The sequence below is a fragment of the Geotrypetes seraphini genome, chromosome 18 (genome assembly GCF_902459505.1).
Source record: "Geotrypetes seraphini chromosome 18, aGeoSer1.1, whole genome shotgun sequence".
Classification (NCBI taxonomy): domain Eukaryota; kingdom Metazoa; phylum Chordata; class Amphibia; order Gymnophiona; family Dermophiidae; genus Geotrypetes; species Geotrypetes seraphini.
Window position 1 is genome coordinate 11,752,907 of NC_047101.1, and position 8,102 is coordinate 11,761,008.

Below are 8,102 nucleotides of genomic sequence, written 5' to 3' on the forward strand. Positions count from 1 at the left end.
GATGCCCACATGGGATCCCTAAGAGGATAGAGTTAAGAGTTGGGCCATTAGGAGTGGGATCTCTAGGAAAATAAACCCATGGGGGTGAGTCAGTTGGGTGGGCAGACTTGATGGGCTATGTCCCTTTTCTGCCATCATTTTCTATGTTTCTATCAGCTCTGGAATGTTGCTACTATTTGAGTTTTTGCCAGGTAATTGTGACTTGGGATTGGCCTCCACGAAGACTGAATATTGGGCTAGATGGACCACTGGTCTGACCCAGTCAAGTTTTTCTTATGCTCTTATATGAGTCAATTATAGGAGAGTCAAGCCATTGTGACATCACTAGGTTGACTCTTAGGCATTGGTGGAATGAGGCATTATGACATCACAATATCAGCTCTGGAATGTTGCTACTATTTGGGTTTTTGCCAGGTACCTGTGGCTTGGATTGGCCTCCACGAAGACTGGATACTGGGCTAGATGGACCCAGTAAGACTAGTCTTATGTTCTTACATTCTGTAAAGGAAACCCTAAGTGTAAAAAGGGAGCGCCTAAGGTTTTGATGTCTACTGGCACCTAAGTCCAATTTAGGTGGACTAGACATGATTCTATAAATGGCGTCTTACTCAAGATTAATAACCACCATGCATTGCTCGGTGCCTAATTTTTAAGCACTATTTATAGAATTGGGGCTTAAGGCCCAAATTCTGTAACCAGTGCCTAAAGTTAGGCACCTATTTTGGAGGCGCCCAACTAGACAGGCGCCTATCTAAATTGAATAACAAGTTCAATTAAGCGTTTTAATCAGCACTGATCGAAACATAGGTGCCTATCAAGAAAGCGCGATTCTGTAACAAGGCGCCTCTAAAAATTTAGGCGGCCTTCAAAAAAAAATAGGCGCTATGCATGTTAGGCATGGGCGTGGCTACATGTTAGGCGCCTTGTTGCAGAATCGCCGCTCTTAAGCATGCTTAAGCGCTCAGCTAGGCGCCTAACTTTTAGTTGCGCCTAGAGCTGGCCTATGTCTTGGGCGCCTCCAAAATAGGTTCCGCTTAGCGCGATTCATTAAACAGCAAATTTTTACTTGAATTGTGCTGAGCAGGGCCTAATTAGGCGCCTAACTTTTGGGCGCTTGTTATAGAATTTGCCCTTAAGTGCTTAACATGGTTTGGTAAGTCATCCCCTCCTGTGCGCTACATTAGTTTTTTACACAGTATAATTTCTGAGGCATGCTAAAGAACCAAATGCATGCTAATGGTTGCACATCCCAGTCATGGGGACGCTTCAGGTGGCCCAAAATTCAGTGGTGCGCTCTCTGTTTAAAATGGACAGACGTGAGCATGTAACAGAATATTTTATAAGGTTGTATTGGCTGAAAGTGCAGGATAAGATCTTGTGAATGTCTTTACGTGCTTACAGAAGTTGGCCCCTAAACACCTGGTCCAGAGCATCTTGCCGCGTGAGCCGGCTCGACTGCACCGCTCAGTTGAGCATTGCGATCTGTCTGTACCATCTGTGCGGGAGTTAAGGCTTTCCTCTTCCAGAAACAGTGTCTTTCACGGCATCGGCCCCTGGGAGTGGAACAATCTTCCAGGACACATTCGCCAGCAGCAAAATGTTCAGAGCTTTAGGAAACTGCTGAAAAGACACCTGCTCTGTAAGATAAAATACAGAGTCTGAGTTTGCCTGAGGGAGAAGAAGTGATGACTCTCGAGAGCTGAGTGCTGGTCACGGAGGTGTTCGATGGTCTGGTTTGTTTGACTTGGTTTATTGATGTCTGTTTTTGAAGCATCTTGTATGACGTATGGAATTTTATATTTTGATGTATGTGTGGGTTTGGCCAGTTTAGGCCTTAAAAGATATCCGTCGCTGATGTAACGTATATATATTATTTTTGAGATATTTACTCATTAATTATAATTTAGAAAATTAAAAGATTTCCCATATGATAAATCTTCTTTGGACCATTTGATGAACTATATGGGATAGTATATTATTATACTGCTTTATATATTTTTGGTTTATGGAACGCAAACATGAGCTACAGCTGCTTGAAGGGCCTCCTAAGAAGATGAACAAATAATGTAAGCCATTTGTTTTTCATATGGCATTAATTACTAGGGAACAAGTTGGAACTGAAACTTATTTTGTATTTCTTAAGAGAAGTAGTCTGGTCTAAATTCCAGAAGTTTGTTTACGCGTTTTGGCCATTTGCTTACTTAAATCAGGCACAAAAAGCAGGCAAATTTAATGGGAGCTTTTATTTGAGTTTTTTGCATGATGTCAACCAGTTGATTAGAAGCTTAACCACAATAGGACAGGGATAACGGCTATTTCGTAGCAACTGTGAAGGCACCCGATGTGCTTGTTTGATTTCAAACTTCTGTGCGAATTGAATTCCCAATAACGGTGGAAGAGTGGCTGTCAAAAACTTGATCAAATCCCTGCCTTCTCTGCCTCCAGGCAATCCTAACATAAAATTATCTATGTCTTCCAGCTCTCTTTCAAGTAATGTCATTTTTTTACGATGACCCGGCACACTTTTTATGTTATTTTCCAGTACCTCTAACCTACTTTCAGTCTTGTGTAGTCAAGTTTTGTAGGAGAGTAATTCAGATTTTATATTGGTTACCTCTGCTTTAATTTCTTCAGTGTCTTGTTTGGCCTCTTCTTCCACTTTAGCTGTCTGTTTATTTGGTGAAACAACTTCCAAATTCTTGCATTTTCCTAGTTTATTAGTAGCCATGCTGTTAACAAAGTGTTCTTAAAAAGATTAATTTACTATTTTCAACGGAAAGACACTGACAGTTTTTGATTATATACAATTAACCCATCGGAGCCAAGTTCTCCACTGCCATCTTAACACATAAGAACTTAAGAATAGCTTTACTGGGTCAGACCAATAGTCCATCAAGCCCAGTAGTCCGTTCTTACGGTGGCCAATCCAGGCCACTAGTACCTGGCCAAAACCCAAACAGTAGCAACATTCCATGCTACCGATCCAGGGCATGCAGAGGCTTCCCCCATGTCTTAATAACAGACTATGGACTTTTCCTCCAGGAATTTGTCCAAAACCTTTCTTAAAACCAACTACGCTATCCGCTCTTATCACAACCTGTGGCAACCCATTCCAGAGCTTAACTATTATCTGAGTGAAAAAATATTTCCTCCTATTGGTTTTCAAAGTATTTCTCAGCAGTTTCATTGAGTGTCCCCTAGTCTTTGTAATTTTTGATGGAGTGGAAAATTGATCCACTTGTACCCTTCTAATCCACTCAGGATCTTGTAGGCTTCAATCCTATCTCCCCCTCAGCCTTCTCTTTTCCAAGCTGAAGAGCCCTAACCGTTTTAGTCTTTCCTCATACGAGAGGAGTTCCATCCCCTTTATCATCTTGGTCGCTCTTCTTTGAACCTTTTCTAGTGCCGCCATATCTTTCTTGAGATAAGGAGACCAGAATTGAACGCAATACTCCAGATGAAGTTGCACCATGAAGCAATGCAGGGGCATTATAATATCTTTAGTCTGGTTAACCATCCCTTTTTAAATAATTCCTAGCCTCTTGTTTGCTTTTTTTGGTCACCGCCACACATTTGGCAGAAGGTTTCATCGTATCGTCTACAATGACACCCAGATCCCTTTCTTGGGTGCTAACACAGCTCACTAGTGATTAGTAACTTGTCAAATTGTGCTGTAAATACAGTAAAATGACAGCTAATTTAAGTTATGAGTTAAAACATTGTATAGTTTATATTGGGGGGGGGGGTTGTTATGTATTTAAAATTTAATAAAATTGTTTAATGGGAAGAGTATTCTGCTGACTTCTTTAAAAGGATCTCAACTGGATAATTCTTAAACTATAAAAGGAATCACAGCCTGTAAACAATTCACATTTGCCCAGACAATTATTAACCTACAGGCTGGTCACTGAACTCTGCCCGTCCCCTGATTTTTCCTGCACCTGTGTTTGGTATCAGCTGACAGAGACACATAGGGTTTTTTTTTGCAACATTTTTTTAAAACTCTTTCCAGATACAGAGACAGTGTCAGCCATTCACTGAACCAAACCTGAAGCTGATAAAGAAATTAAAATGCGTTATGTATCCTGATAAGAGCCAAGCAGAGATGAGTTGATGCAGATTTTATGACCCATGTAGATTTTAGATTACAGATTTGTAGGTCATCATAACCCAGATGACTGGGGAAGGCAATGGGTAACCAAGACACTAAAAGAGGGTCATAGATTTGAAACAGAGAAAAATGAAAGCAAGTAAGGCCTCTCCGTGTCATCTACTCTCTTTCCTCTCTCATAGATATCCTATGTTCTTGTCCCAAGCGTGTTTTGAATTCATAAGAACATAAGAATAGCCTTCTGGGTCAGACCAATGGTCCATCAAGCCCAGTGGCCCGTTCTCACGGTGGTCACTAGTGCCTGGCAAAAACCCAAAGAGTAGCAACATTCCATTCAGAATCCAAAAGAATAGCAAGATTCCGGAACCCCAAAGAGTAGCAACATTCCATGCTACCGATCCAGAGCAAGCAGTGGCTTCCCCCCCTGTCTTTGTCTATAACAGACTATGAACTTTTCCTCCAGGAACTTGTCCAAACCTTTCTTAAAATCAGCTAGGCTATCCGCTCTTACCACAACCTCTGGCAACGCATTCCAGAGCTTAACTATTCTCTGGGTGGAAAAAAAATTTCCTCCTATTGTCTCCTAGTCTTTGTAATTTTTGACAGAGTGAAAAATCGATCCACTCGTACCCGTTCTACTCCACTCAGGATTTTGTAGACTTCAATCCTATCTCCCCTCGGTCGTCTCTTTTCCAAACTGAAGAGCCCTCACCGTTTTAGTCATTCCTCATATGAGAGGAGCTCCATCTCCTTCAATTGTAGTCTTTGTTTCACCGCCCTTTTCATTGAAATGTTTCCTTATTTATTTATTTATTTAAAAGATTTCTTAACCACCTATAACTAGGTGGTTTTACAAGAAGAACAATCATATAAAAATAAAAAACATACAACGCATGTTATACAAAAAATTACTATGACAGTTCCTTCATATCAACCATGATTTACGGCACTCAACAACGTATCAATACAGGAACATTCATAACCCAGGAAAGACATTCATTGGCATGCTTCTACAAACAATGTCATTTTTAGGAGTTTCTTAAATTTTGAAAATCTACAAGAGCTCTTAGCGGTCCAGACAACTTATTCCACAGCGTTACTCCCATGAAAGAGATAGCGGAAGACCTAGTGCTCTCATAGTACACTGTTGAGAAGCCTGTCAGCGACAATCACACTTCCCCCTTAGGTTACTCTTTCACCTTTATTCTATGCTCTCACTTTCCAGAGCTTCCTTTCAATTGAAAGAGTCTTATGTCATGGAGGCATTTAATTAAACACCTATATCTGTCCTTTCTTCCAAAGTACAGTATACATATTGAGGTCTTTATGATGAAGACGTACTTGGTACTTAGGCAGAGGGGACTATCATTGCCTCTCTCTTTCTCATAACCCAGATTTCGTTATGTTATTTATTTAAAATATTTGTATCCCGCAAATCCAACAATGCTAAGCGGGTTCCAAAAGTACAAGCATAATCAAAAAACAAAACAAAACAGGCCTAAATCACAAAAAATACAAAATCTTTATCAGAAAAGCTGATACACACACAAAAGCGACAAATTTAAAACATCAGAAAAACTGGATAACACTGTACATCTAAAAAAGGTATTCAATTAAATCCACCTCAGGCAAATTTATAACCTCATAAATCGACGTCAACTGAGTCAAAGTAGGAGCATTCCAACAGATGACTGACGGCAATGACAATAGTCTGTCAAGAAAGAGTCATGCATGAAAGGGACCCCACAAGTCATTCATGACTTGGTGCTTGCATAAGGGGGGGGGGGGGTGCTACCTTTACCTCTCTCTTTCTTATAACCCAGGAGCCACATTTTGATCTGAGGGGTTCTATTAAGACTCCATTTTGGGAATGTGCAGAAGCCTAGAGAGATCGAATCCTCTTTTTCTTCTGGAATAAAAACTATAGGTAGGTTAGGAAGGAAACTCCCACTTCTCTCTACTCACTACTGAAGTGAGTGGAAAGAGTTTTCCCTGGACCAATTTGCAAAATTATCTCGCTATGGGAAGAAAGCCCTGGGAATTAGCTTCTCCCATCTAAACAGGAAAGAGGATGAAGGGTGCTTTTGTGTTTCATGGTGACGACAAGAATTTAATCCCAGCAAATGCATAACAGTGTGGCAAAGTTCATTTGGGGAACTTGGGATGACACTGAGGTATCTTTAAGCGGCCATCTTGTCATCTTCCTGCTCTGTTGGTAAATTTACTTGGGGCCTGTAGCCATTTTTGGGGGGGCTTCTAAAAAAACACAAAGCCATGAATATCAACCCCAAATTTAAGGTATTCTAATAAATTGAAAGAGCACTAACAAATGCATATGCCTATCAGAAATTAATTTAAAGTTATATAGATTTTGGGTGGCAGAAAACATAGTGCCACTTCTGAAAATTCACAACTTCTGTTTTTGCCAGGTACTAGTGACCTGGATTATCCACTATGAGGATGGGCTACAGGGCAAGATGGACTATTGACTGACCCAGTATGGCTGTTCTTATCCACTTACGTGTGCCAAGTAAGGACAATCAAGCCATTGTAATGTCACAGATGAGATTGGCACTGAAGCATTATGACATCACAATCTAAGCTCTGGAATGTTGCTCTCATTGGGGTTCTGGAATCTTGCTATTCTTTGAGATGCTGGAATGTTGCTACTCTTTGGGTTTTGACCAGGTACTGGTGACCTGGATTATCCACTATGAGGATGGGCTACAGGGCAAGATGGACCATTGACCTGACCCAGTATGGCTGTTCTTATCCACTTATGTGTGCCAAGTATAGACAATCAAGCCATTGTAACATCACAGATGAGATTGGCACTGAAGCATTATGACATCACAATCTAAGCTCTGGAATGTTGCTCTCATTGGGGTTCTGGAATCTTGCTATTCTTTGAGATGCTGGAATGTTGCTACTCTTTGGGTTTTGACCAGGTACTGGTGACCTGGATTATCCACTATGAGGATGGGCTACAGGGCAAGATGGACCATTGACCTGACCCAGTATGGCTGTTCTTATCCACTTATGTGTGCCAAGTAAGGACAATCAAGCCATTGTAACATCACAGATGAGATTGGCACTGAAGCATTATGACATCACAATCTAAGCTCTGGAATGTTGCTCTCATTGGGTTTTGACCAGGTACTGGTGACCTGGATTAGCCACTGTGAGGATGGGCTATTAGTCTTGATGGACCATTGATCCGACCCAGTAAGGCTATTCTCATGGTCTGATCCATTTCTATTACCGTATTTCCCCATGAATAGGCCGCAGGAAACGGTGATCTCTGTTTTAAAACCGGTAGATAAGCCACCCCATGGCATGAGCCACTGCTTATCTTACCGGTACATTGCCTTCTGGATGGCTACCAGCTGCCTCTTCGAATCTCCAGCGGTGCAGGGCAGTTGCGATCTTTTCGGCCCCGCACCGCTTGCTGAATGGCTGCCATCAGTTCTCACGAGACTCGGGGGACTTGCGAGAACAGATGGCAGGCATTCAGCAAGCGGTGCAGAGCCAGGCTGGATGCCGAAAAGATCGCAACTGCCCTGCGCCGCTGGAGATTCAAGGAGGCAGCTGGCAGAAGGGGGGATGATTTAAAAAGGTTTAGATAGGCTGCCTCATTTAAGTAAGCCACGCCCCATACACAGGTTTGTAAAACTCATGTATAGGCTGCGGCCTATATATGGGGAAATACAGTATATATCTTATACAACTTATATACCTAACATTACCATGTCAGGTTTGAAGTAGAGAATGACACGGGGACAAATTTGTCCCCATCCCCACAGGAACTCAATTTTCCCGTCCCGTCCCCATGAGTTTTGTCGCTGTCCCTGTCCCATTCCTGCAAGATCTTCCTTAACCGCACAAGCCTCGAACGCTTATGACTTTAAAGTGTTTGAGGCTTGTGCAGATGAGGACGGAGCTTAGGCATTGGTGGAATGAGGCATTATGACATCACAATCTCAGCTCTAGA